General features: G+C 44.8%; 1 long non-coding RNA gene across 1 annotated transcript in view; it reads right to left on the bottom strand.

Moving 5' to 3' along the window:
- Nucleotides 1-16,431, bottom strand: part of LOC141276409 (uncharacterized) — an 84,475-nt gene extending 68,044 nt beyond the window's left edge. Inside the window, exon 1 of the long non-coding RNA XR_012325910.1 lies at nucleotides 15,527-16,431. This is a non-coding gene — a long non-coding RNA (uncharacterized lncRNA). The remainder of the gene's footprint in view (nucleotides 1-15,526) is intronic.
- Nucleotides 16,432-27,173: the final 10,742 nt, after the last annotated feature.

Raw genomic sequence — 27,173 nt, 5'->3', positions numbered from 1 at the left:
TGCAAGCGTCAATGATACCATCCGGCCCACCCTATGCTGTGGTCAGCAGGTTCCTCTGGAAAGATTCAGAACTTGAACATGGGTAGATAATTGCTTTGACAGTTATACTTACTATCATCTTGGCCTCTCTCATTTGAATCTAATCCTTGAACCTAATCCAGCACTTACATCTAATCCCCTACAGCATTATTATTTCACATTTTATAAATGAGCAAATTGAGGCTCAGAGGTATTGAGTGACCTCCCCAGGAAAAGAAAACAATAATAAGTGTAAGGGAAGGGCTTGAATCCATGTGCTCTGGTTCTGAAATGTGTGCTCTGCTCCAGAAACATCTCTGGCCTGTTGGCCATATCCTTTATCTATAATGTCCACTATATTTTCCCTATAAGAATCCAATATCTTTTTTGACACTTTTCATTTGGAAATAATTTTCTACTGACCGAAGATATGAAAGATAGTCCAGAGTTTTTCCTATACCTTTCAACCAGCTTCCTCTAATGTTACAAAACTTTGGTCCATTTATCAAAACTAAGAAATTAAATTGATATTAAACCACAGATTTTATGAGAATTTTCTCAGTTTTTCCAGGAATGCCCTTTTTTCTGTTCCAGAATCCAATCCAAGATATGATGTTGCATCTGTGGGATGTTGTTGATTAGACTGAAGTTCTAGATTTCGGGAGAGGGTACCACAAGATGGGATGTCCTCATCACATCATCAATATTAGGAACATGTGATCAACATGACTTATGACTGCTGAGTGCAACCTTATGATGAAGGTGCTGTCTGACTTTCCCTTACTGTTCTCTATTTGCTAAAAGCTAGTCACTAAGTCCAGCCCACACTCAAGGAAATAGGTATTAAGCTCTGCTTTCTGGAGAGAGAAGCATCAAAGAATTTGTAGTCATATGTAAAAAACACCAGTAATTAGTAAACATGTGAGGAGATACTTTGTGCCTATGCAAAGGTCCTGTTTCTCCTTAAAGTTTCACTGATGAATTTTAGAATGTATCAATTGATCTTGACTGTAGCTATCATAACTGCATTGCTCTAATAGCGACGTTTTTATTTTTTTATTCCTTATATATTTATTAATTAGAACTCTTCTATAAGGAAGATTTGCCCCTTCTCCCCTATTTACTCAGTCAAATCAGTGTATTCGTTTCCTTTTCTCTCCCTGCCCCAGCCCTAGATTCAGCTGTTTCTCCAAGGAGCCCTGGTTCCTTTTGCTGGAGAGTAGTATTTAGCAACCAGTATCTGGGAGCTGGGTATGCTCATTGCTACTGAGGTGTCCCTGCTTGTAGCCTTTCTCAGCAGACAGAGCTAGGAAATAGTTGTATGTATAGTAGTTCACATATAGTAGTTCACGTATGCTGACAAAACTCTCCTCGACCAAACTCTTGCTGGGCTCCTCTGCGCCCTCTTCTTGACTAGATCTTGACCTTATCCCCATCCTGGCCTTTGGCCAACCCAGTCCAGTCTTAGCAAAGAACCCTGCAAGGTTTCTTGATATCTAATCACCCTTGATACCTGGTCAAGTTCCTAACCCCCCACCTTTGATATCTAAGTTCTCGACATGCCTTTAGCAAGAATCCCGTTGGGTCAGTTGAGCAAGAATCCTCTACCCTCGATATATCCTCTTAGTGCTTTTCCATCCACTGACCCCTTCACTCTGTTGGCTGTATGTCTCCAGCTGTCTTTGCTGTATTCAGAGTTGAGCCCAATCTCTCTCCCCTATTGAACTACCCCTATTGCAATAGTCCTAATGAAGTCTTCCTTACCATTTTTCATCAGCTTTAGAATATTTTTCTCTGTAACAATATATACACACCTATAATGGTTTCTGTAACTATCTAGCTGTACACACAGACACATCAAAATAAACATGAGTTCATATTGCTATCTCTAAATCTAATCCAGCAACTCAGGGTTCATTCTAATCTTCAGTGCCCCTTATTTGTATTTTCTTTCTCTGACAGTGAGAAACTCTGTTCTCATTAGCTACAGTTTATGTACTTATCTGTTAAACCCTAGCAGACATGTAGTTTCAGAATTGCTAACCTATACCCTGTGAGAAACAACCTTACCAATCAGAGTACAGTGTTGATCAGTAGTTCTTTTCTGTCTTTAACCTTATAACATCCAAGCAAACCACTATTTTCCAAAGTTTCTTAGGTCCTTATTCCCCACCACCACCTCCACTGAGGTTGTGTCATATAATTGTATACAGTTAGATTCATTCATTACAGATTGCATTTGATCCCGGGATCCCCTGCCACTCTTTATTAGGTGAAGGAAGTTCCCTTCTATTCCTAAATTGCCTACATTTGTATCATGAATAGGTGTTAAATTTTGCCAAATGCTTTTCATGTCTCTATTGAGATGATCACATAGAGTTTGTATTCTTTCGCATCTTAATAAGTGAATTACGTTGTTCGAACTCCAAATGTTAAACCAATATTGCATCCTTGGATGAGTCCCACTTGGCCATGATGTATCACCCTTTGATGCACTGAACACTTTGATTTACTAGTATTTTCTTGAGAATTGTTGCCTCTATGTTCATGGGATGCTAGGGTGATGCTAACCTTATAAAGTCAGTTTAGAAGTGTTCCCTTTTGTATTTTCTGGAAGAATTTGTGTAGAATTGATATTATTTCTTCCTTAAATATTTGGTGTTATTCACCATGAAACCATCTGGGCCTCTAGCATATTAATCATAGCTATTTAAATTCCCTGTCAGAGAGTCTCTACATCTGTGTCATACCTGTGTTGGGTTCTGATGATTGCTGTTTGGGATTTTTTTTGGGGGGGGGGCGGGGGTGGAGGTGTTGCTTTTCCTTGCCTTTTCAAACACCTTGTGATTTTTTGTTGAAAGCAAGACATGAATGTATAGGACAGGAGAGACTGAGGTAAATAGTTTCTATGTCTAGAAATGGGTATGCCTTTCCTTTGGCTAGGTCTCTCGTGTCAGGGGCTGGGCTGGGCTTGAGATTTACTGTTGCTATAGTTACCTTCAGCATATCACAGTCTTCAGAATTCCTGTAGAGACAGCTTGTGTCTAGGGTTTACCAGGGCAATGTCTGTTTGATTCTGAGTTTGCTCTTCCTTTTGTGCTGTGGCTCAGAAAGGGTCTCCTTCCATATTCTTGTCCTCTCCTATCCCTTTTCCAACAGTATTCTGCTCTATTTGTCACTGAAATCTCCTTAGGGTGGTGGTGGGGATACGGGTGGGAAGGGGCCATCTCTGTAATTCTGATTAGGAATTAACCTCAGGCCTGTACCTCATCCCTGGGTTCCTGGAGTGTGGCCTTCTAGGTGTTCCTGCTTCCTCTCTTCTGCAGTTGCGGGCTCAGCACCTGATCCTTCCCTTCCCCAAGGAGCAGTGGTCCTCCCCACTGCCTTTCTTCAGCCGCTCTCCTGAGTTTTCCCCAATGACCATGGACAGCATAGTGGCCCTTCCCCAGGGCCCCAGATTAGGGCTCTTGTTCTGTAGCGCAGATGGAGAGAGGCTGGGGCAGAGATTCTCATCTCCCTCATGGCTGCTGTTTCCCTCACTCAGATCTTCTGTGAAATAGATGGGGTTCATAGGCCTTGTGGGAAACATCTGTAAGAGGAGACAGACCCCCAGTTTCAGCAGCTGCAGAGGTTTCCCTCTGTCCCACCAGCCCACACCCAGCCTTCACCAATCTGTCAGCTCTTCTAGCAGACGTCCTCTTACTCACGTTGTGTCTCTCCCAGGTGAGCACGTGTTCACATCTTCTCTCCCTGAGGGCACGGTCTCTCCTTAGATTTCCTACAGGTTGTTTACCTCTATGCCCTCAGCTCTCTGATAGTCTCAAAAACAGTCATGAACTTGAAATAGGCCCACTCTTTTCCATTGCATTGGTGGTTAGTAGTACTCCTTCCAGCCCTCCTTGTCCTGGGGTGGAAGCTGGATTCATATCTTTTTATGGCTAATTTTTATTTTAGTTCTTAAGGCTTAATTTGAATAAGCTAAAAAGTTAGCTTAATGGGAATGTCTTATTCCAATTCACGTAAATCTTAAAACTTTAAAAAGAACTTAAAAACGATCACCATAAATCTAACTCAGAGAAATCTCTTTTAACCACAGTACGCACATAATTATAGAATTTGGGGGGGGTATCACTTAGACCCAACAAACACAAACTTCCAACCTTCCTGTTTTTTTAGACTCCACAGGCAATTAAAAATGAGAATAAGTTGAAGGCAGACAGAAAGCTTCCCTTCTGGCATAGCAAGAAGCTGCTGCTACTGTGTGGAAATGGAGAAGACGTTACATTTTTACTTTATTTATTTTATTTTTTGCCACTTTAATACTGACAGTCATTTTATTTTGAGTTCATTTTTAATTAGCAGTGCAGAAGAAGAGAGTCTGAGTCAGTCCACAGCAGGGGAAAAGAGTTATTCTAGGCAACTCTACACTAATGATAATCTGGAAAGTGCTGAGCAGAGATGGATTTCACTAATGACAAACTCTACACTAGGAGTGTTAGTAAAGGTCACCAAGGAGGTTACTGGGCCTTGAAGGGCCTGGTTCTGAGAGGTGATGGAAAGGAAGGAAGGAAATCCATACAGAGGCTCCGGAAAGACCTATGGACTGGTCACGGGGGTGGGTCGAGCCGGAGGAGAAAGCTGGGCGTCTGCTGGCGGAAGTTCTGACTGCTGGCTGGAAGTTGGCGGAGTTGCACTCCTGGGTTCTGAGCAGGGGAGATGCTCTAAGGAGGTGAATTTCTCCAGCAGGAAGGACGGAGGCAGGGGCTCCCATGGGGGCCATGGAGTCCAGAGGCAAAGCACTCATGGTCTCCCTGGGGTGCTGCAGTATGATTAAGAGAGAAAGAGTTGAGGGACATGATGGAGGCAGAATAGAAAGGATTGTTTTATCGCCTGAAAACAGTGAACAAAGAGAAAGGAGACAAGGATGGCTCAGGTTCTAAGCCTCAGTCTCGCCTTAGCAAAGGCAGGTGCAGCGGACCAGGCAGCGGGAACAAGTGGAGCAGATCTGGCTGCCATCCCAGCTCTGTGACTTCCTGGCTGTGTGACATCGGTCAAGTTACCTAACCTTTCTGGCCTAGATTCCTAGCTGTAACACAGGGATACTGACCTCAAAGCCTTTGGCACAGTCTACAACAGAAAACGTACACAAGATGCTTAGCACAGTTCCTGGCTCAGAGGACGCGGTCAATGGCTGCCTGTCATTCTTTAATCTTGTATCCAGCAAATGGCTAATGGAATCTTCTCTGTGCCAAGGACTCTGCCCAGCAGGCAGAAAGAAAGACATTGTCCCTGCCCTTTTGGAGCTTGAAAGTACCAAGAACTAGGGGTAGTAAATGGGCCCTAGAGCCAGGAAAGGACTGAGCTGGTACCCAGAGTGAAGGGCCCCCTGCAGTGGGGAGGGGAGGGCCGAGGAGGGGAGAGGGCAAAGCACGACTTCCACACACTTCCGTCCCACGTCCATCCGAGCCTGAGGCTCTCTCCCTGCCCTCAAATCCCTCAAAGTGCAAGGCACATGCCCGGGCCCACGTGAGAAGCAGTCCCACCTTCTCTCTCCATCGACCTCACGGCGCACCCACCTTCCATCAGCTCAGCCCCCATGTTCTCTCAAAGCCAAAAGAGCCAAACAGCAGCCGCGGAGCTTCTAACACGAGAAAGCAGGCGGCCTGAGGCTCCGCCCGGAAGCGACTCTGGCTCCCTCCTCCCTCCCCCCGAGGACCACCGGCGGCCTCCGTCCCACAGCAAGCGCTGACTCCTGTCCCACCCCAGGTCAGACCGAAGCCAACCCAGCTCAAGAACCAGAGACCATCACCAAGTCACCGGGCTCTGGTCCCCCTGACCTGGGACTGGCCTCAGCAACGTGGCTCCCTCCTCGTTCCTGAGACCACAGCTGGCTCTGCCCTGGTCCCTGTGCTCTTTGATCGACACACGCATCCCGAGTCCTGCACTGATGAGATGCTGTCCACACGTTAGGGCTGAATCGCACAAGACAATGTCCCTGCCTCAGCGAGCTCTGCCTGAGCAATTACGGGTGATTAGAAGGCTCTGTGAGGAGTGTGTGGCAGAGAGAAGGGGGCTCTGGGGGCCACAGAGGAGAAGCAGCCAGGAGCAGGCCGAGGAGCCGTCTGCAAGGAGGTGACGTCTTAGCTGAATCCCTGAGGAAAGGTAGGAGCTGGTCAGATGAAGGGCTGTGCAGGCTGGAAAAAGCTGGAAGTGAAGAGCGGATGTGCTGTTTAAGGAATTGTAAACTGTTCAGAACAGCTGAGCCTGTCTCCAAACCTGCGCAGCTGCCTCGTGTGCCAGTTCTGTCCAGACCGCCCGCCTGCAGCTGCAGCCCTGTCACCTGCACCGCGGCTCCCAGATGCCAGTCACCTGCCTGCAGAGAGCTCAGGTGTCACCTGTGCTCAGCCTTCCCGGTGCCACGTTACAGGCCCCTGAAGGGCCACACCGCTCCCTCCTGCCGGACCTCCTCCAGGCCCCCACCTGCTCAGGCTGCCTCATCTCCCCTCCTTTCTCGTTTGTAGTCCTCTCTGGGCCTTGCTTTGCGGCTCCCTCCCATCTGCTGCGGCGGGAGCATCCCTGCTGCTCAGGCAACGCTCAACCAATCAAACCTCGCGGGCGTGGCCCTCTGAGCTCAGCCCAGAGGAGGAGGGGGTTTGCGGGCCATGGGGGCTCCCAAGGGGCCTGGAAACGACCCTCCTCCCAGCATGTCGGCAGCGGCTGGGCCTGTGAATCTAAAACAAGAACCCCCGAGGCAATTTCCTCTCTGAAATGGTGCTGAATTCCCAGCCGAGGGGCCAGCGGCTGGTGGAGAGCCTGAAGAGAGCCCTGGGCCCCTCCAGAGCTGCTGTCAGGAGATGGCGACCAGTGCCCACCTCCTCCCGACGGACCAAAAGGCAGACCACGCGCTGAGCAGGGGGGCGCTTGTAAACAAGCCGGTGACAGGCCCAGGGCCACCAGTCTGATGCCTAGGGAGCTGACAAAAGACGAGAGCTGCCATGCGCACGTGTCACGCCCGAGGCGCTGGGGATGTGGACTGTCTGCTCCTGGCGGCCCAACCAGCCCAGCCCTGGGCCACGGAGCTGGAGGCCTTAGACATCCCGGCCTGGAGCCCCTAGACCTAGATTTTAGTCCCAACTGCAATTCTAATCGACGTGTGGCCTCGGGCCAGTTCCCTCTCCTCTGCACCTCTGTTGCACCATCTGAATTATCCAAAACTCCAACTTTCTTCCACACGTGGGGTCTCTGTGACTTGCTTCCCATCTCATTCAAGCCACTGCACTTCAGTAATGCAGCCCTAGACACCATCCCCAACACAACCTCAAAACAGAAAGCAGTCTCCCTTTTCTAATTCCCAGTACATTTTATATATACTTCTTTAAAAAAAAAAAACAAAACAAAACAAAAAAAACACTTTCTTTTTTAAACTAGGTTATCTGCAAGAGGCCCACACTCTTTGATCCAGGACCTTTGGGCCTGCAAAATTACAAGTTTTCCTATTTTAGAAAGGGATGGAGGGCATATAATGTCTATCATGTATCACCCAGCTGGGTCTCAGGCAACACCCAAGCACCCCACCATCAAACAGTGGCCATTCTGCAGCCAAGCATATAAATATGGACATGCATAGAAAATGGGGTGAAGATAGCTCAGCTCAGCTCAGAAACAAAAAAAATCAGGATGAGAAGGGTTTGTGCAAATGTAGCTGCTGGACAGACCCCAGCCCAGACAGACGTCTGGAATCTGGGTTCATTTGGGTTTCCACCTTGACCATCTATCTGTACCTGGGCAAGTTCTCTAAGCTGAGCCTCAGTTCTCATGTCCATAAACAGAGATCATGATACTGAGCACAGGCTCATGAAAAGAAAATGAGAGCAGGGATGAAGGAAGGAGGTAGGGGGTAATAGAAATCTAGGGAAGTGCGGGCAGGGCACTCTGCATCTGCCCAGCCCTGGTTTTCCTCCACACTGTCGTGTTCAGGGTCTCCTGGTCTGAATTCCCCCCTCCCTGCTAAGCCCCTGTATTGAGCATTTTCTTTTTATATTTCCAGTACCTAGTGGAGAGTCCTGCAAATAATGGGTCTCAATAAGTGCTTGTTGAATGAATAAGAGAACGATAGAATTACTAAGGATGCACTCAACACTTGGTGGCTGTACAATGAACACATCCTCCGAGGTGTGTCCCCGAGACAGTGGCTTCTTCTCCGGCTGTCTGTTGTCCAAGCAGACACCCTCGGCCAGTCAAAACCACTGAGATAACGGCTGCAGAACCAGCCATGCATCAGTCAGCGACTCAAACACAATTGTGTGAAGGGAACCTGCCAGGTGAATTGTGCACAGAATTTATAGCCGCACTGGGATTTCACGGAGGTACCAGAGAAGGAGGCCAGTAACAAATTGCTGGCCGGAGCACAGGACTCGGAGTCAGACACACCTGGTTGTGAATTCTAGCTTGGTCATTTCCCAGCTGTGGTCCTGAGGCAGAAGACCTCAGCCTCCAAAGGCCTTGGTTTCCTTTTTAATGAAAATAATAATAAAACCTGCTTCCCGAGTTGTTGCTCATGTCAAAAGCACAAAATAAAAAGCCAGAAACAGCTGTTATAATTTTACACCGCAGATGACTGCACCTTAGAGGAAGATGCAGTCTCTCACCATCACCATGATTAGGCTAATTGCTTTAATGTGTATTGCAATTAAAGCACCTATATTTGTCTCAGGCATTTTATCACATATCACTTGATGCCAACCTGATTGTTACTGTGGGACTTTGATCAAGTCAGTGATTGATGGACGGCAGACATCAATTAAGGAGTGACCCAGATTTATTTTGTCCTCCTTGACTTTTCTAGAAGTGTTCTTTTCCTACCCTCTCAGAATGTTCAAACCCTACCCACTTTTGCAAGGGCCAATTAAAAGGAGGTCTTTCCCATGAAAACTTTCTTTCTTGTCCCCCAGCCACAAATGCACTCCTTTCCTCCTACAAGCTCCCATCACTGTACTACAGTGACAGTGGACTTCTCACATCTCCCTTCTTGATTGTGAATATCTGGTCAGCAGGGGCCAGGTTTGACTCACCTTTGTCCCTCTAATGCTCGGTACACTTAAAATACCCCCCAGCCACTAAGCGATCCCATCAGACAAAGTGGTGAGGAAAAAGAAGCCTACTAGGTAATGAGATGCAAAAGCAAGCAATAAATACAGCACCTCTCTTTCCAGGGGGACATTTATGTACCTAGTCATACCCGTGTGCTTTCAGGCTGAAGTGTGATGCCTTGGGAGGTCCTAGACACGCCACAGTAGAGGCTAGCATCGTGGTGGCTCTCATCTCCCACCCCCCCCTTCACATCCGTCCTTCTCCCATCATACAAAACAAGGACGTGCCTCTTGCCCAGCTGAAATCTCCCCATGCTAAGCTGCCTCTGGAGCACAAAACAAAGAGATATTGCACCACTCAATTGCCCCCTAGAATCATGGCACTATGAACCATTCCGATCCATCTCAGAGACACAACTCCCAGTAAAATTTACTTTCCACATTTAGTTAATCAGTAGACAAATTTGCTATGTATATATACATATACATAGGTATATATACTGATAAATTGCATACTAAAAATAATTATAACAGTAATTCAATATAGAAAAAAATGTTAATGCTTCAGAGTTTAATAATTAAGGGAACGTACACATTATATTGCAAATTATGTACATATTTTTGTTGCAGGGACATATGATGGGATGATTAATAAGAGACTTTTAAGTGTAAAACTATATTATGTTAATTTAAAATTTTGAAGGGGAAGAGAAATGGAAATACAATGTCAAGAAGAAGGAACAATGTAAATTTGCAACTGTTAAAAAATAGTTTGTTCATGTATTTTTTTAATGAATGATGATAAGTACAAAGTCACTATGGTTTTTACATACCATTAAATACATTAAAAGAAGGGATGGAATGTTTTTATTATAAAATGTCAATATTTTACAGGAAGCCAGAAATTATGTCATTTGCATCTCTTTATAAGTATGATTAAAATGTTTACATGTGTACACTGATTTTAAAATTACTTTAGGGGTATGCCATGTTTCTCTCTAATAAATGAATGACCTGTTGAAATTTGAGAAAACAAAGGTGAAATAAGTAAATTACTAACTGCTGGAGAACTGAATGTGTCCCTCCCAAAATTCATATATTGAAACCTACTCCCCAGTGTGACGGTATTAGGAGGTGGGGCCTTTGGTCGGTGATTAGGTCATGAGAGTAGATTCAGATCGGTCCAGCTGAGTTTGCCATGCAATGTGCATTCCTGGTAATGTCCTCCGGAGCACCCTTTAAATACTTTAAAGCAGCACTTTCTACACTGTGCTCCACTGAACACCCATGTTTTTACAAGTGTTAACAGAAACCCCAAAAGCAAAAACAAAAGAAAAACTTTGGAGGCCAAATACGTTTGGAACTTAGATGATCACTCTTGAAGATTCAGATGGTCATTAGGATGTTAAGAGGTTTCTGAAAGCTCTGTTGCAAAGGGAGTTGACCGTTTAACTAAGACACAGCTTCTGATTTGGGGACATGTCACTCATTACATCGGGCACTGGGTAAATGATATTCATCCACTGCTATCTGTGTGACCTGGCGATGAGATCACTTGAAACGGTGTCTAATGAGAAGAAAAGGAAAGCAAGGATGACGCATGAGCAAGTACCAACACTTCAGGGGTGAGTGGAGGAAAAGAACAGTCAAAAGTTTAAGAAGAATCCAGTGGAGATACGATGGAAGAAATACCGAAAGAGAGTGGAGATTTTGAAGCCAAAGAAGGAGAGAGTTTCAAGAAAGAAGACATGGGCTTCCCTGTCTTGGGAATGAATGGTTGAGAGTCCGCCTGCCAATGCAGGGGACGTGGGTTCAAGCCCTGGTCCGGGAAGATCCCACATGCCGCAGAGCAACTAAGCCCACGTGTCACAACTACTGAGCCTGCACTCTAGAGCCTGCGAGCCGCAAGTACTGAAGCCCACGGCGCCTAGAGCCCGTGCTCCGCAACAAGAGAAGCCACCGCAATGAGAAGCCCGCACACCGCAACAAAAAGTAGCCCCCGCTCACCGCAACTAGAAAAAGCCTGTGGGCAGCAACAAAGACTCCACGCAGCCAAAAATAAATAAATAAAATAAATTTACTAAAAAAAAAAAGAAAGAAAGAAAGAAGACATGATCTGGAGGGTTATCCACTGCTGAAGGATGGAGAAGAGTGAGACCCAGAAGAGTGAGACCCAGGTAAGAACACCAGTGGTGCTCTTATACCAGTAAGAAGCAGTGGCTTCTCGGAGAGAGTGGTGCAGCGCAGTGGGGGAAATGTCACCTCAAGAGCCCTTCCTCTTCCTCCTGTCCATCTTCCTCTTTCTCTTCCTGAACAGTTCGGTCCTAAAGCCATTGGGTGGGGCTGAGCAAGGTGCGGGGTGAGGGGTTGAGGACAGACAGCGCCCCCTTGAGGGGCGTGGGGGCCAGAGAAGGGCGAGGAAAGCGTCCCTTCGGGATGGTGAGGGAGGGCCAAGGGCAGCAAGTCCGAGTCTGAGCCTGGGGCAGCAGTGCAGCCCAGCATGGGGGAGCTGGAGCCCGGGGAGGGGGGGGGGCAGGGAGCCCCTGCGGGTGAAAGACGGCAAGTGTGAGAGGTTGGTTACCTACAGGGGTTGACAGAATAAAAACACATATTACCATTACGGGAGATTTCTCGCTTTTAGAGAAGGGAGTTACAAACATGGGCAGGGAGAAATCTAGAAAGAATGTTTTCTGATAGCTTGGAATTATACCTATTGTGTGAATTTATGGTTTTCAACATCCCGCAGGTCCCAAAATGTAGGCTGTCGTTTTAAGCTTTAATAACTTCCGAGTATAAACACTGCAAACTTCCAAAACACATCATTTGAAAAATTAATTATTTACATGTCTTTTACAGGTGTTTACTTTGTGAATTTTGAACTGCCGAGTTTTCATTTGCTCAGTCCTTCTGAAGATGGAAAACATTGGCCAAAAAAATTAAAAACTTATTATTCAAAACTTTCTAAACGAAATAAGCGTAAAAGAGATTTAAATAAACTTTCAAATAATGATTTTTGTAACTTTATGGTACTTTTGCTTCTGACAATATTAAAGTTTAAAAAATTGCTAAAATTATGCTGTTAGGGTGACAGTCTTCCCAGACCCCCTTAATGGACATAGCTAGGGAATGCGTGTACGTATGTGTAACCCATATACTACACAGAGGTATAACTATTTTTTTAATTTTTAAATTTTATTTTATTTTTTTATACAGATTAACTATTTTTTAATTTTTTTTAATTTTCGAATTTTATTTCTTTATACAGCAGGTTAACTATTTATTTTTTATCTGTAACTATAAATGTTGTACATAGCAGCAAATAAACACCACTAACACCCGAAATCTGGCTTGCAAATACCATTCGCCTTTAAAAAGAACACTTTGGAAACATAAGACGCTTGAAGAAACTGGCCACAGGACACAGCACTGCCTCTGTCATATTCCTGCCAAAGATGCATAACCTGAATCTATTCATGAGGAAACATTACACAAACCTAAACTGATGGACAGTCAACAAAATAACTGGCCTGAAATCTTCAAAAGTGTCTAGGTCAACAGAGTCAAGAAAAATGGAGGAATTGTTCCAGACCCAAGGAGACGAAGAAGACAGGACAAGCAGGCACACCAAGTGACTCTAAACTAAATGCATTTGCCCTAAAAGACGTCGCTGGGGCAAGTGGCAAAACTCAAATGGGACTGAGGGAGCACAAAGCATCGATGTTAATTTTATGATTTTGTTTGTGTGGAAGACTGTCCTTGTCTGTAGAAAACACACACTAAAGCAATCCGATGTGATGGGGCAGCAGGTCAGCAACCTACTGTCAAGTGGTTTGGGGAAACAGAAGTGTCTTGCACTGCACTCATAACTTTTCTGTACAGTCAAGGCTGAGTGAGAGGTTTTTTTCATTAAAATAAAAAGGAAATATGGACCCTTAAGAGACTCCATTTCTTCATCTGCCAAATGGAAGTGCTCGTGCTTGGGGAAGCTTGTTGAGGGAATAATAATGTACATGCATTTTTCTTGATTAGCCAGAAAGACCCTTTGCAGACCTCAGATACTAACTACAGAGCAGCTGGAGAGACCGTGGCGTTCGGCTAAGCCACAGGGGATGGCTGGGTGAGCCAAGGGCAAGAAGAAACATCTCACTTCTGAGAAACAGTGAACCAGTTTATTGTTGTTTGTTTCCTTTTGTTTTTCAAGACAGGGTAGATTGCACAGAATTGGACCCTGCTCTCATTTTCCCTTTTGCGGACATTTGCCAAAGTTTGCAAACCCAGTCGAGAGCAGCTGGCCTCAACCCCAGGCAGCTGAGGCCAGCTTCAGCCTCTCTGTGTCCCCACCTTCTCTGTGTCTATCCTTCCCTTCAGCTTTCCTTACACAAGGCCTGTGTGCACTCAGCAATGACCAGCGTGGCTTCTTGTAAAAACCCAAAACACCAAGTGTAAAACAAAAAACGCTGGTGAGGAGCTCAGTGGCTGGACAGGAGAGGAAGAGAGACTAACCCTGCAGTATCCTTTACATCAGCAATCATGTGAATACATCCATGATTCTCAAGGTAGGAGGCAATTTTGACCCCTAGGGAATGTTTGGTGATGTCTGAATTCATTTTGATTGTCACAGCTGGGGGGCGGAGGGGTGGGGGAGAGAGAACATGCTGGCATCCAGTGGGTAGAAGCCAGAGGTATGGCTAAACATCCCGCAATGCACAGGACACCCTCCACGACAAAGAATTATCCAGTCCAAAGTGTCAACAGCAAAGTGTCAACAGCGTGAAGGTTGAGAAAATCTAGAATTTATTATCTAACAAGAAATACACACAAATTTTAAAAAATATTTGGCTTCTGCTTTGAATCAAAAACAAACCAACAAACCACAGATCATTAAGCGAGCAGCTGTTGACATTTCAACAAGCTAAACATCAGGCTAAACATATAACAGGCTAAACATATAACAGGCTAAACATATAAACAGGCTAAACATATAACAGGCTAAACATATAAACACTTTAACAGGCTAAACATATATAACAGGCTAAACATATAAACATTTTAACAGGCTAAACATTTTAACAGGCTAAACAGGCTGACATTTTCACAGGCTAAACATATAAACGTTTTAACAGGCTAAACATATAAACACATATAACTGAAGTTCCTAGTTCTGAAGCCAGCATGACAGTACACAGCATTTAATGCACAGGCAGTTCATTGTAATCTAGGTCACTGTGGTTGGGAAGAAAGATGAAATCCTTGTAGAAATGGCTCCAGGGTAATAGACAGTGGCTGGGATTAGGGGGTCAGAGGACAGCATTCAATTTTGGTTCTATCGACTACTACTTTCACAACTGGCCAGGAATCTCCACCTTTCCTCATCTGTAAAAGGTGGTTAATATCCTGACATTGTCATACACTGCACCCCTGACCCTATGGCGCCTTCCGGGGACAGACGCCTCCCCCGTTTCCTCTGCTGCAGCTCCTCTCTGAATTACCCAGATAATCTCATGAATATTTCCTGAGTTTTTCAGATGCTAAAAACCACCACCAAATGGAAGGAATTAACTACTTGATGATCATGAGCTCGTAGCCCCCAGACCTACTGGCGCCTAAGGATTGATAATGTTAACCCCCGATACCTCAACATCAACCAATCAGAGAATTGCGCACGAGCTAACCACACACCCTGGGACCCCCCGCTCCGTCACTTGACCTTTAATAATGCTTTGCTGAAACTCGTTGGGGAAGTCTGGGGTTTTCTGAGCAGAAGCCACCCATTCTCCTGGCATGGTCTTGCAATAATCTTTTCTCTGATGCAAACTCTGACGTTTCAGTTTGTTTGGCCTCCCTGTGAGTCGGGCACAGGGACTTGCGTTCGGTAATATCTTGACCCACATGCCACAAGCAGGGAACACACAAAAGCAGACCTGCAAGGCCAGCCTGTCTGAAGCAGCACGGGGATCCCGCAGGATTCCTTTGCTATTGTCTTTAGGACCCCTCTTCCCAAAGCCCTCGCTTCCAACACCAGCCCGTGTCTGAGCAACGGTGTCGTCCCCACCAGCCTCTGAACAGCCACATCTCAATCGCTTTTTCTTTGGCCCCTGTTTTGAGCATCCCCGTATTTTTCTGATCCCTGACTTTGGCAAAATCTATCACCAGGCTGGGGTTGACGTTGATTTCACCACTAAATCGGGCTGGGGGATGTGGGTCATTGTGAGAAGACGGATGTGGAAACAATCTGTAAACTCGAATGTGCTCCACAGATGGAGGAAAACTGTTGTTAGCACAACATCTCATGGTGTCTCGCCTCCTTAGAACCCGAACCACACCTGGCGCATAACCCACGTTCAGTAATGCCGCCTATTGTTGATGGAGCTCACAGGTGTGTGGGGTGGACGGGGGAGGCCCATCCTCACAGAGCTCACCTGTAGTGAGGAAGACAGATGCCTCCAGGACCAGCAGAGAGCCCTAGCAGGAAAACGGCCTGTGTGGGATGGAGGGGCGTGTCCTCTTCAGAGACTGTCTCACCTAGAGCACCAGGGGATCTGACACAGCCTCAGAGTTCTCCCTTGGCGCTGGCCTGATTAGACCTGACGCAGGGAACTGAAGGCTTGTCATGATGTGCGCATCCAGAGAAGGCAATCGGGATGAGATTCTTGCTGTAAGAAGAGACTGAAGAAATCAGAGATGTTCCTGGAGAAGAGTGGAAGTTCACTGAAAACGTATTCTGTGAAGCTCTGGGGGTCCGAATTAGGATGAAAGGGGGGATTTCAGTTCAACCTAAAGAAGATCTTCCCAGTCATCAGAGTCAGACCACGGCAAAAAGGCTGAGCCATGGGAAAGTGTGTATTTTTCATCACGAACTAGGATGTTTTAATCATGAACTCTGATGGGAAGGTGGCAGTGCGGCTACAAAACAACAACAGCTCCGTGGAGAAGGCTGGTCATTGCACGCATCACACAATCGCCTCATCAAGAGTAAGCTCCCAGCATGCCACACTTGCTGGGTGACGCTGAAGGAGTCACGGAACCTCACTGGGCCTCTGTTCCGTCATCTATAAAAGGAGGAAAGCCATACCCCGTACCATGAAGCATCAACATGAAGATCAGCGAGCTTGCTTTGAAAAGCATAAAGTGCAACGTGAAGGATGTGGATTTGGGTTGTACTCCGCCCCCCACCCCTGTGACGTTATCAGGAAACATTCCCCATCTCCTGGCAGTTCTTCTTCACCAGTGTCCCCGTGCAGCTCGAGTCTCAGTGCTGCCATCTGTGCATCAGTGACATTTTCTTTTAGTGAGAGCAGCACAGAGAGAACTCTCTCTTTTTTTAACACTGAGTTGTACTTTTTTTTTTTTTTTTTTGCGGCACGCAGGCCTCTCACTGTTGTGGCCTCTCCCGTTGCGGAGCACAGGCTTCAGACGCACAGGCTCAGTGGCCACGGCTCACGGGCGCAGCTGCTCCGTGGCATGTGGTATCCTCCCGGACCGGGGCACGAACCCGTGTCCCCTGCATCGGCAGGCGGACTCTCAACCACTGCGCCACCAGGGAAGCCCAGAGAGAACTCTTGATGTAATGAACTCAGTGGACTACATCGGACTGTCTTCATGAAGACGATATTCTATTGAAACAAGGGGAGAACACAGCATGGGGCCTGCTGAGCCCCTGTGTGCCCTTGATCCTGGCACTCATGGGGTGGACCATGTCTTTCCCTCTTGAGGGGGCCTGCAGTCCTCCCAGCCTTGGAAGGGGGAGCACGACCAGCTGGCTGGGGCAGCAGGAGGAGGACAGGACTTCAAGTCGAGGGAATCCCAGGTCTTCACCTTTCCTGATGGGTAATTTGAGTTCAGCACTGTAACCTCTCCGAGCCTTAGTGTTTTCAGAGATTATCTTAATTCCGATCTCAGAGATTGCAGGGAGGATTAAATGAGATATTGCTGGGCAGAGCTTCAGCGACAGATAAGAGAGGCACATGCCCACTCCCTTTACTGCCCAGAAAACAAAAATAGTGTAACTTTCACACACAGTACAGGACTCTCAAAAGTATAAGAAATCAGCTATATAATTTATGATCTGTAAATCGGGCTCAATTCCATATAAAATATAAAACAGTGCAAAAAAATCACAATGCTTCATCGGTACAGAAAATTAAGGCAGTAAAACCATGAAGACTCGCTTCTGAGAGAGGCTATAAAGGATGGTCCAGGGCTTAGCATAAAATGATAAAACTGTGTCCTGGGGGATTTGCGACCGGAGACACCGAACTCGCTCCCCCCATGGCAAACACTACATACACACACGTGCTTACAGGCGTGTTTGTGTGCACACACCCACATACGAGCGCACACACGTTTGAACCCAACTGGGTCTAAGATGATCACTGAGAGGCAGCTTAATATGGAGAAAAGAGCAAAAGCTTTGGAGTCCAGATGACATTCTGGGTCTGTGGTTTTTCTTACTAGCTTCGTGAGTTTGGGCAAGCTACTTCTCCGATCAGCATAAGAACTAATTTTCAAAGTTGCTGTGAAGATTCAATCATATACCTAAATTGGCTAACCTACTGTTTAGCACATAAGAAGCATGTGATATATGGTAGTTTAGAGTGGTAGCCATTACCTATATGAATGTATGTGATTGCATCAGAATGTAGTGGGTGTTGGTGGAGACGAGGCCCACATGGGCTGACCTCCCCAAGGTCACGGAGGACATGTGGGTGGGGTGAGAACCCACAGTTCCTACTCCCATTCCCGTGCTCCATTCACCTGTTCAGTGGTGAGTACGGTCCCCAAGAGAAATTCACCAAGTGGAGAAGCCTGTTGCAGCCAGGAGCTCCCTCAGAGCGCTCTGGAAGGCTGGAAGGCTGTCTTCCAACTCCCTCCCGGTTATGTGGGTGGTGACAGCCCAGGAAGAAACAATCTCAATGTTTGTTTATGGAAAACGTTTGTTTGCAAAATTCCTTTTTGTGTACATCGCTAAAACCCTCAGTTTGTAATTCCCCATCTGTGGTTTCACAGGGGAAAATAAGTAAACATTAAAGAAATTTTAAAGAAAAGTGTTACATGATGAAACCTGCAAAAATATACACAAGTCAGGAGGGCCTGGCAGGGAGAAAGCAAGCCAAGGGCCCAATAGGAAGTGAGACAGTGGCCATCAGCCCCTCCCTCTAGGATGGACAGCCGAGACCCCGAAAGCACTCTCTAGGCCTTTGAAAGGAGGGCAGCCCCAGCCAGGCTCCATCGGCTGGAATTAAGTTGGGCCATCCACGGTTCTAGTTAACACTGCTGTCACCCTGTATCGACAGAATAGGTCCTTCTGGGATTCACTGTAGGAGAATAAAGCTGAGTTACTGCTGCCCCAGTTGCTGGCCTCCTTTAGCATTTCTCCACCCAGGCTTTGCAATCTCACCTGCCACAACTGTGGACCAGAAAGGATGTCTTAGCCATTGAGCTTGAAGGTTACCTCTCAATGTATCATCTATTATCCTGTGTTATCACCACACAGAAAATGGACTTGGTCAAGCTGCACAGTGATGAGATGCCTGGGCTTCCAACTGGGCTCTTTATACTGGAGGAAGGATATCTGAAAACCCCATCTCAAGATCTAACCTAGCACGATCCTTTTATAGGCAATTATCCCCCCGTTTGGCCTGAAATTCAAATAAATGTTTAGAAATGCTCGAACCTCCGGATGAAAGCTGTAATTAATGTGTCAATGATTTTCTTCTAAAGGGCATGCAGTCAAAAAGAGGAACCAGCATATTAGAGCAATTAATGGAAATTAGAGACGTGAGGACAATGGGTTTACATTCTGGTTTCAAACATTTTCAGGATTTAGATGCTGTCAGGTCAAAACCTGTTGTGGCTGGAACCCAAACTCTGATTAACATTCGTGTCTTCGAAGGGGCATCACACATGCCCAGTGAACTCTGCAAACAGCAAAACCTAAAAAGACAAAGTCCTGCCACATGGAACTCAAAATCTGAACAATATGTAAACTAAACAGAAGACAGAAGTATTCCATCAAAACAATGTGGACAGGGAAGGGGTGCTAGGCTTAGGCAAGGAGGGACACTTCAGGAAAACCAGAATGGAGCTGAGGTGATAAGCACAAACAATGCCACCTGTACCCAACACTGGGTCCATAAGTGACATCTCCACAGCTGTTCCCACAAGCCAACTTCAAATGGCTGGGCTGGGCTGCAGACTTCCCTGTCTAGCGTATTATCAGCCCTAGAATTGCTCTAAAATCACCCTTCTTCTGGAGTGTGGGCAACTCAAGGGCAAATCCTAGTTTTTATATTCCCAACCTTCAGTTCAATGCTTGCAGAAGAGTAGATGCCCAGGAATTGCTTCCAGAATTACAATAGATTGAGGGCTGACTTCTCACATCTATCTAATTTTTAGACTCTTCTTTGGGTTTCTAGAAATGTGTATGCATCTTTCAAGGTCCCCTGCATGTTGCCTCCTCCCAGAAGCCTTCCTTAACTGCTACAGCCCACAGTAGCCTGACCCTCCTTTGTGCTACAAAATCACTCAGCAGTCCCTATATGTCTTTAGGTATCTGCATCTAGACTGTAAGCTCCTGGAGGATGAAGAGAAGGTCTTTTTCATCTTTGCATCTTTCACAACTGATTTTTTAAATAGATAAGGTGTTATGGACTGAACTGTGTCCCTGCAAAACTCAAATGTTGAAGTGCTATCCCCCTGTACATCTCAGAATATATATTTGGAGATACAGTCTCGTCTTTAAAGAGGTAATTAAGGTTAAATGAGGTCATATGGGTGGGGCCCTAATCCAATAGGACTGTTGTCCTTATAAGAAGAGGGAGGGCTTCCCTCCTCTCTTGGCGCAGTGGTTGAGAGTCCGCCTGCCGAGGCAGGGGACATGGGTTCGTGCCCCGGTCTGGGAAGATTCCACATGCCACAGAGCGGCTAGGCCCGTGAGCCATGGCCGCTGAGCCTGCGTGTCCAGAGCCTGTGCTCCACAAGGGGAGAGGCCACACTGGTGAGAGGCCTGCGTACCGCAAAAAAAAAAAGAAGAGGGAGAGACACCAGGAGTGAGCACACAGAGGAAAAGCCATGTGAAAACACAACGAGGAGACAGCCATCTACAAGCCAAGGAAAGAGGCCTTGGAAGAAATCAACCTGCCGACACCTTGATCTTGAACTTCCAGCCTCCAGAACTGTGAGAAAATACATTTCTGTTGTTTAAGCCTCCCCATCTGTAGTATTTTGTTATGGCAGCTCAAGCAGACTAATACATAAGGTATATAGAACATGAAACTATCTTATTTGTCCTTTCTCCTCTAAGCAATAGAAGGGGAAGCAGGGAGATAGAGAAGAGAGAGGAGATGACTTCAGCCTCCAAGTTCCTGAATTTGACCACACTGATAATCACGAGAATTAATCCTAGAATCAAGGACATGTATACGTTAATTGTGAACACAGATTTAGAATGAGGCAGAATGATCTAAAGTTATGGACCTTGGAAGTGAGAGAGCCCTGGATTGGAAGAGTAGATCTGACATTTACCAGCTGTGTGTCACTTAAACTCTCTGGACCTTAGTTTTCTTATAATTTTTTTCACATTTGAAACATCTACTTCTGCCTAGTCTTAGCCTAGACTGCTGTAAACATTAATGTGTTAATGTGGGTAATATACCTATAATGACTGGCACATTCACAGATGCAGAATTACAGGGAAGCCACAATTAAGGAGCATTCAAAGCAGGAAGAAAGACACTTCTTGAGAAATGGAGGAACGTATGTGCTCAGCATATGCTTCCTTGGAAGGTTCTGGGCCTAAATCTCTAGTGAGGGTCTTCTCCCACATCTGGATGAGTGGCGAGTCCTGACAAAGACTCTCCTTAACCCAACTTTAGGCAGGCTCCTCTAAGCCCTTCCTCCACTGGGCCACATCCTTGGGCCTTGTCCTCAAGAGCAAGAAACCTGCTACGTCAGTTTAGTGAGAGTCTTCTCCCTGTAATATCTGATCACCCTCAATATTTGATCAAATTCCTAATCCCCCTGTATCCTCCTAAGTGACATCTGATCATCCTGGCCTGCCCTCAGCAAGAACCCTAGGTCAGTTTAGCAAGAATCCCCCTACCCTCTTGGTAATTTTCCATCCACTGACCACCCAACCCACTCCTTGGCTATAAATCCCTACTTTGATCTAGAGTTGAGCCCAGTCTCTCTCCCCTACTGCAGAACCCTATTGCAGTGGTTCCTTGAATGAAGTCTTTCTTACCATCTTTAAACGGGGTGAGAATAATATTTTTTTAATAGTCCAAGCTCACCATGTGGGCTTGAATCCAGTCTCTTTTCCTGGGCAAGATAGAATATATTCATCTCTTGAACGCCGGTGTCTATTACCTGGCAGTTCTGATAAACTGTATTCAGGTAATGGAAGTAGCTGGTGGGAGTAGGAGGAACAGGAGTAATTCCTACTGACTTGCTTTTCTTTCCTCCTTTCTTTCTTTTTCTTTCTTTCTCTTTTTCTTTCTTCCTTTCTTTCTTCCTTCCTTTCTTCCTTTCTTTCTTTTTCTTTCTTTCTTCCTTTCTTTTTCTTTCTCTTTTTTCTTTCTTCCTTTCTTTTTCTTTCTTCTTTCTTTCTTCCTTTTTCTTTTTCTTTCTTTCTTCTTTCTTCCTTTCTTTCCTTTCTTTCTTCCTTTTTCTTTCTTTCTCTTCCTTTTTTCCGTTCTTTCTTCCTTCCTTTCCTTTCTTTTTCTTTCTTCCTTTCTTCCTTTTCTTCCTTTCTTCCATTCTTCGTTTCTTTTTCTTTCTTTCTCTTTTTCTTTCTTTCTTCCTTTCTTTCTTCCTTCCTTCCTTTCTCTTTTTCTTTCTTTCTTCCTTTCTTTCTTTCTTCCCTTCTTTCTTTTTCTTTATTTCTTTCTCTTTCTTCCTTCCTTTCTTCCTTTCTTTTTCTTTCTTTCTTTCTTTCTTTTGCTGTGAAGGTGTTTTTTTTAATTTTTAAATTTACTTTATTTTCAGTTGAAGTATAGTAGATTTGACTTGCTTTTTTTTGTTATGATTAGTTTTTTTTTTAACATCTGTATTGGAGTATAATTGCTTTACAATGGTGTGTTAGTTGCTGCTGTATAACAAAGTGAATCAGCTATATGTATACATATATCCCCATATCTCCTTCCTCTTGCGTCTCCCTCCCACCCTCCCTATCCCACCCCTCTAGGTGGTCGCAAAGCACCCAGCTGATCTCCCTGTGCTATGCGGCTGCTTCCCACTAGCTATCTATATTACATTTGATAGTGTAGTGAGGTGGATGGACCTAGAGTCTGTCATACAGAGTGATGTAAGTCAGAAAGAGAAAAACAAATATGGCAGGCTAACACATATATATGGAATCTAAAAAAAAAAAATGTTTTGGACTTGCTTTTCTAAACAACAAGCTGAATTGCCGGCAGCCCCATCCAGAGACCACACTTGAGAAGGAGTGCCTGTTCCTGGATCTTGTAAATTCTGGACACATCCCTTTATCTACAATTGACAAAAGAACATGAGGACACGTGCATTTAGGCTATTTTTGTCCAATCTGTCAAAACTCTTGCAGCAGGAAGCTCAGGACTCCCTAAAATAGCTCGTGATTACCATGCCCAGCAGTGAAGCTGCTTTGGAAATTGTCAAGTTGCCCAGAGAAGAGATTCCCTCCATCATGACAAAAACCCAGAGTGGCTCTCAACACTCCATCTTGAAATGATTACCTTCAGAACTCACGCTAATGAGTGCTTTTACTGAAAGATCTCCATCTTTCAGACCAATGAGCTCTGAAGTCATACTCACTGTGGGAACTGCAGATCTTATCATGGTTTCAGTTAGGCTCAAAAAGAGAAAAAAAAAAAAACATCTGGAAAAGAGCAAAGATGGCAAATGACACTACGAAAACTACTTTTCAAATTTCAAAGGATTAAAAGTCAGGAGGTATTGCTCACCTCATCTCTGTAAAATCTTCCGTCATGTTGACAGAGGAAAACAAAATAACTTTTCAAGGATGTTTTTCCTCTGTGACAACTTCTACATAAAACATGCATGAAAGAGCAAAGACAGACCAATGTTTGGCCTTGTTTGTGAGTGCTTATAAAATGAACAGTAGCTTAGCACTATCACTACACTAGGGAAGCCAGTCATGCATAGATGAATTCGAGGTAACTGGGACCCCTTTTATAAAGTCCATGAGGAACAGACTCCCGATCCAGGTGTCCTACCTTTTGTGAAGACCTCCACCATGAGGATCTCAGAACTGCAGTGTCCCCTGGAAATATCCTTTATTTAAAAAACTAGGACTTCCCTGGTGGCGCAGTGGTTGAGAGTCCGCCTGCCGACGCAGGGGACATGGGTGCGTGCCCCGGTCCGGGAAGATGCCACATGCCGCGGAGTGGCTGGGCCCGTGAGCCACGGCCGCTGAGCCTGCGCGTCCGGAGCCTGTGCTCCGTAACGGGAGAGGCCACAGCAGTGAGAGGCCCATGTACCGCAAAGAAAACAATAAATAAATAAAATAAAACTAATTCATTTTTAAAAGTGGAACCCAACTGTCTCCTGACTTGCTCTCCCCCATGGGCCTACTTGTGATGCTGTTTCTTAGTTATGTCTGTAAATTTCTCATCCAGGGGAAATCGAGGCACCAAAAGGATGGCTCTAAACTAAGTCTCTCTGGTCCCTCCCACTCTAGCTCCCAACAGGCACAGCTCTTCCCTTGGATGGATGGTGCCCCTGAGGCCCCTAATGGGCCTTGATCAGCTCTTTCTGTGACCTAGGGTCCATCCTGGCCCATCTTGCAGTGAGAATTAAACTCAAATACATCTGCGTTGAGGCTAGAGGGCTCCACAGTTGCTGCCCCTGAAAATCAAAGTGAAAACCAAAGTCAACTGGGCACTGCTGGCTCCGTGCCAGCTCACTAACACGAGCAGACACATTCTGTGGCTCCCCTGGGCCTCCCAGTCTAGGCCCTTCAGTGTGGGCCAGGCCAAAGGTCAATCAAGTTTCCTGCCCTAGGGCTAACAGCTCTCCACTAGGACCACCAAGTCCCTGCCATGGAAAACTCCAGCCTCCTTCACACTGGGGTGAGCCCTTATCCTAAGGGCCCACACAGCCATCCCAGAACAGGCATCATTTTTCAGGGCACCAGTTCGTCATACCTACACCCGATTACGTTGTTACAACACTTCTCTGAAAGACCAAAATGTAAAACAGATCAAAGTGAAGCTTTTTTGGGAGAAGACAGAGGGATTCTAGCTCAAATTCTCCATTTTGGCAGCTGTGATTCAAGAACACACAGCTGGGGGTGGGAGGGAGAAAGGGGGAACACAGCAGGTTAGCAACAAAGTAGGCATGACAGGTAGCATTTCCCCAAGTTGGTCCCTCCAATGGAATTCCACCCCACATGCTCTCTTAGGATGTCAGATCAACACTCCTCTACCCAGAAGAAGGGTTTCTGTCCCCAGCCCAGAGGAAGAAGAGACCTACTCCCCCAGGAAGAACTCTTTAAACCAGGGGTTCTCAACTGCCAGGGAACATTCAGATCTGTCCAGAGGCATTTTTGTTTGTCATGACCCTTTGTCATCCATCGGTATCTAGTGGGTAGAGGCCAGGGAGGCTGCTGTCCCCACAACTAAGAATTATCCAGCCCCAGACATCAGTAGTGCTGAGGTGGAGAAACCCTGCTTCAAACCATAGCAGATTCTGGGTGAGCTTCTCAGAAAACCACCAAGCAGAAACAGGATACCACATGCCTTCAAGTTACACCTGAAGGAGGACATGGATTTCTCCTGAGTTTAAGGAGAAATCCATGTTTCATGAGTTTAAGGGGACTCATTTCCTCCCAAACAAGGAATAAGCATCTCTCACCCTTTTGCTTCTGAAGATAAGAACACTACTCCCTCCCTACACAGTCTTTCTCAGCTGGAGGTGGGACTGAGAGCCACAAGATGTAATGAAAACTTTATCCAGGAAAAGGTGAAGTGACTGAATCTTTGTCCTTGAAGAGTTTGTAGAGATAATAAACAAACAAACGAGGATGGATGTCCACACAAATGAATATTTGAAGTTTTCTGCCTACTTTCTCAGGATGGATCTCTAGAAGGGATTACTGTTTCAGAGTTATTTGTCTTGGGCTCTGGAGATATTTTCTCATTACTTTCCAAAATTTTACCCGATAAAACTCCCACTAGCAGTGTAGGAGTGCTACACGGCCTCATAGCTCTGGCTAATATTTTTATCTTTAATCTTTGTTTATTTAACAGGTTAAACAAATACTCACCTTGTTGTTTTAATTAACTTTAGTACAGCTAGCTTGCTTTATTTGTTATTGGCCATTGGTATTTATTCTTCAGTGAATTTCTCACTGCGTTCACTAGAGTTTTAGGGTTTTCTTATTGATTAGTGTGAACATCTTTATATATCAAGTGTATGAATCCTTTACCATATTACTATAAATATTTTTCTAATGTCTCATTTGTCTTTTGAACTTTTTATGTTTTGGTTACATGGAAGATGCTTAAAATTTTTTATCTAGTCAAAGCCATTTGATTCTTTAAGATTTCTCCTATGGCATGGGAGTTCCTCTTTAAATAATCAGGTAAATATTTTCCTATTTCAACGTTGGTTTTGTATTTATAGTCTTATAAACATATAATTACATAAATATTTAAATAGCCTCCATACAAAGCAGTAAGGGAAATGATAAATATACCACCTAACTAAGAGTCACAGGGAAAGGAAAGGACTCTGACATTGACATTTCTCACCTGAGAACAAGTGTAGTCTCCCATTTTATTTATGACTTAGTTTATGTACTCAGTAGACCTTTTTAATTAAAAAAGAATTATTGACAGCTAAGATACAAAAAAAAGTATAAAGAAGAATATAATACACTCTCCTGTATCTTTGCATTAGCAGGAGATAAAACAATATCAACGCCGTTGAAGACACCTGAGCCTACCCCTGGGCATCCCCTACCTGCCCCACTGTGAGTAGTCATGACCCTAAATTTGCGTTTATAATTTCCATGCATTTTTTCGCTTTGTACTGCTTAAATAAGTATTATTAAGCAAAATATACTTTTTCATGTTATACACACACACACACACGCGTGCAGGCACACACACACGGAGACATACATGTATTGTGTAACACTGTTTTCCTTTTCCTCTGTGACTTGCTCTTTTTTACTTACTATTATGCTTGGGAGACTCATTCATATGGATGCAGATAACACCAATACGTATTTTTCACTGATGCATTTTATGTGTTTGAATGTATCAACTTGTTAATAGGCATCCAGCCTCCCAATTCTTTTTCCCTTCACACACAGCTGCTGTTAATATCTCTGTGCCTATATCACTAAAATAATTTGCTAGTGTTCGTCACAATTTCAACAGGATATTTTTAGAACTAGACATAGTGATTTTGTAGTTCTTTGGGAAGAAAACACTTGAAAAACTCAGGGAAAATCAGAAAAATCTCTGGTGAAGAATAAGGAAGATAACACCAGATATTAAAATATTTTATAAAGCTACAGTAATCAAAACATTTTACTGTTGGTTCAGGAATAGAGAAAACAGAATAGCTCAAAGAGCTCAAAAATAAACCCAAGTCCTTAAGAAAACCTGTGCAATGTTAAAGGAAGTATTTCAAACCAATGACTTAAAAAAAAAAGCTGATTTAATCAACAGTGTGGGGGGACAAGTGGCCAGTTATTTCATAAAACTAGGCTGGATTCCTATATAGAAATTAATTCCAATTGGATTGAAGATGAAAGAAAGAAAAAGAAAGAAAGAAAGAAAGAAAGAAAGAAAGAAAGGGAGGGAGGGAGGGAGGGAGGGAGGGAGGAAAGAAAGAAAGAAACATAGAGGAAAGAAAACAATACGTTTATAATCTCATAATGAAGGAAATCTTTTCAAGCAAGCTATGAAAACAAGAAGTCATAAAGAAAAATATCAACAAATTAGATATGGTAAAAATAAATATCTTTAAGATAGCCATGGCGGGGGGCGGGAAGGGGAGGGGACGTAAAGTCAAAAGTCAAACAAAGGTGTGTGTGGGGACAGGTTTGCAATTCAT

This window comes from Tursiops truncatus, chromosome 14 (genome assembly GCF_011762595.2).
Source record: "Tursiops truncatus isolate mTurTru1 chromosome 14, mTurTru1.mat.Y, whole genome shotgun sequence".
Taxonomy (NCBI): Eukaryota; Metazoa; Chordata; class Mammalia; order Artiodactyla; family Delphinidae; genus Tursiops; species Tursiops truncatus.
Note: the sequence above shows the minus strand (reverse complement) of the source record. Positions and strands in the feature narration are given on the sequence as shown.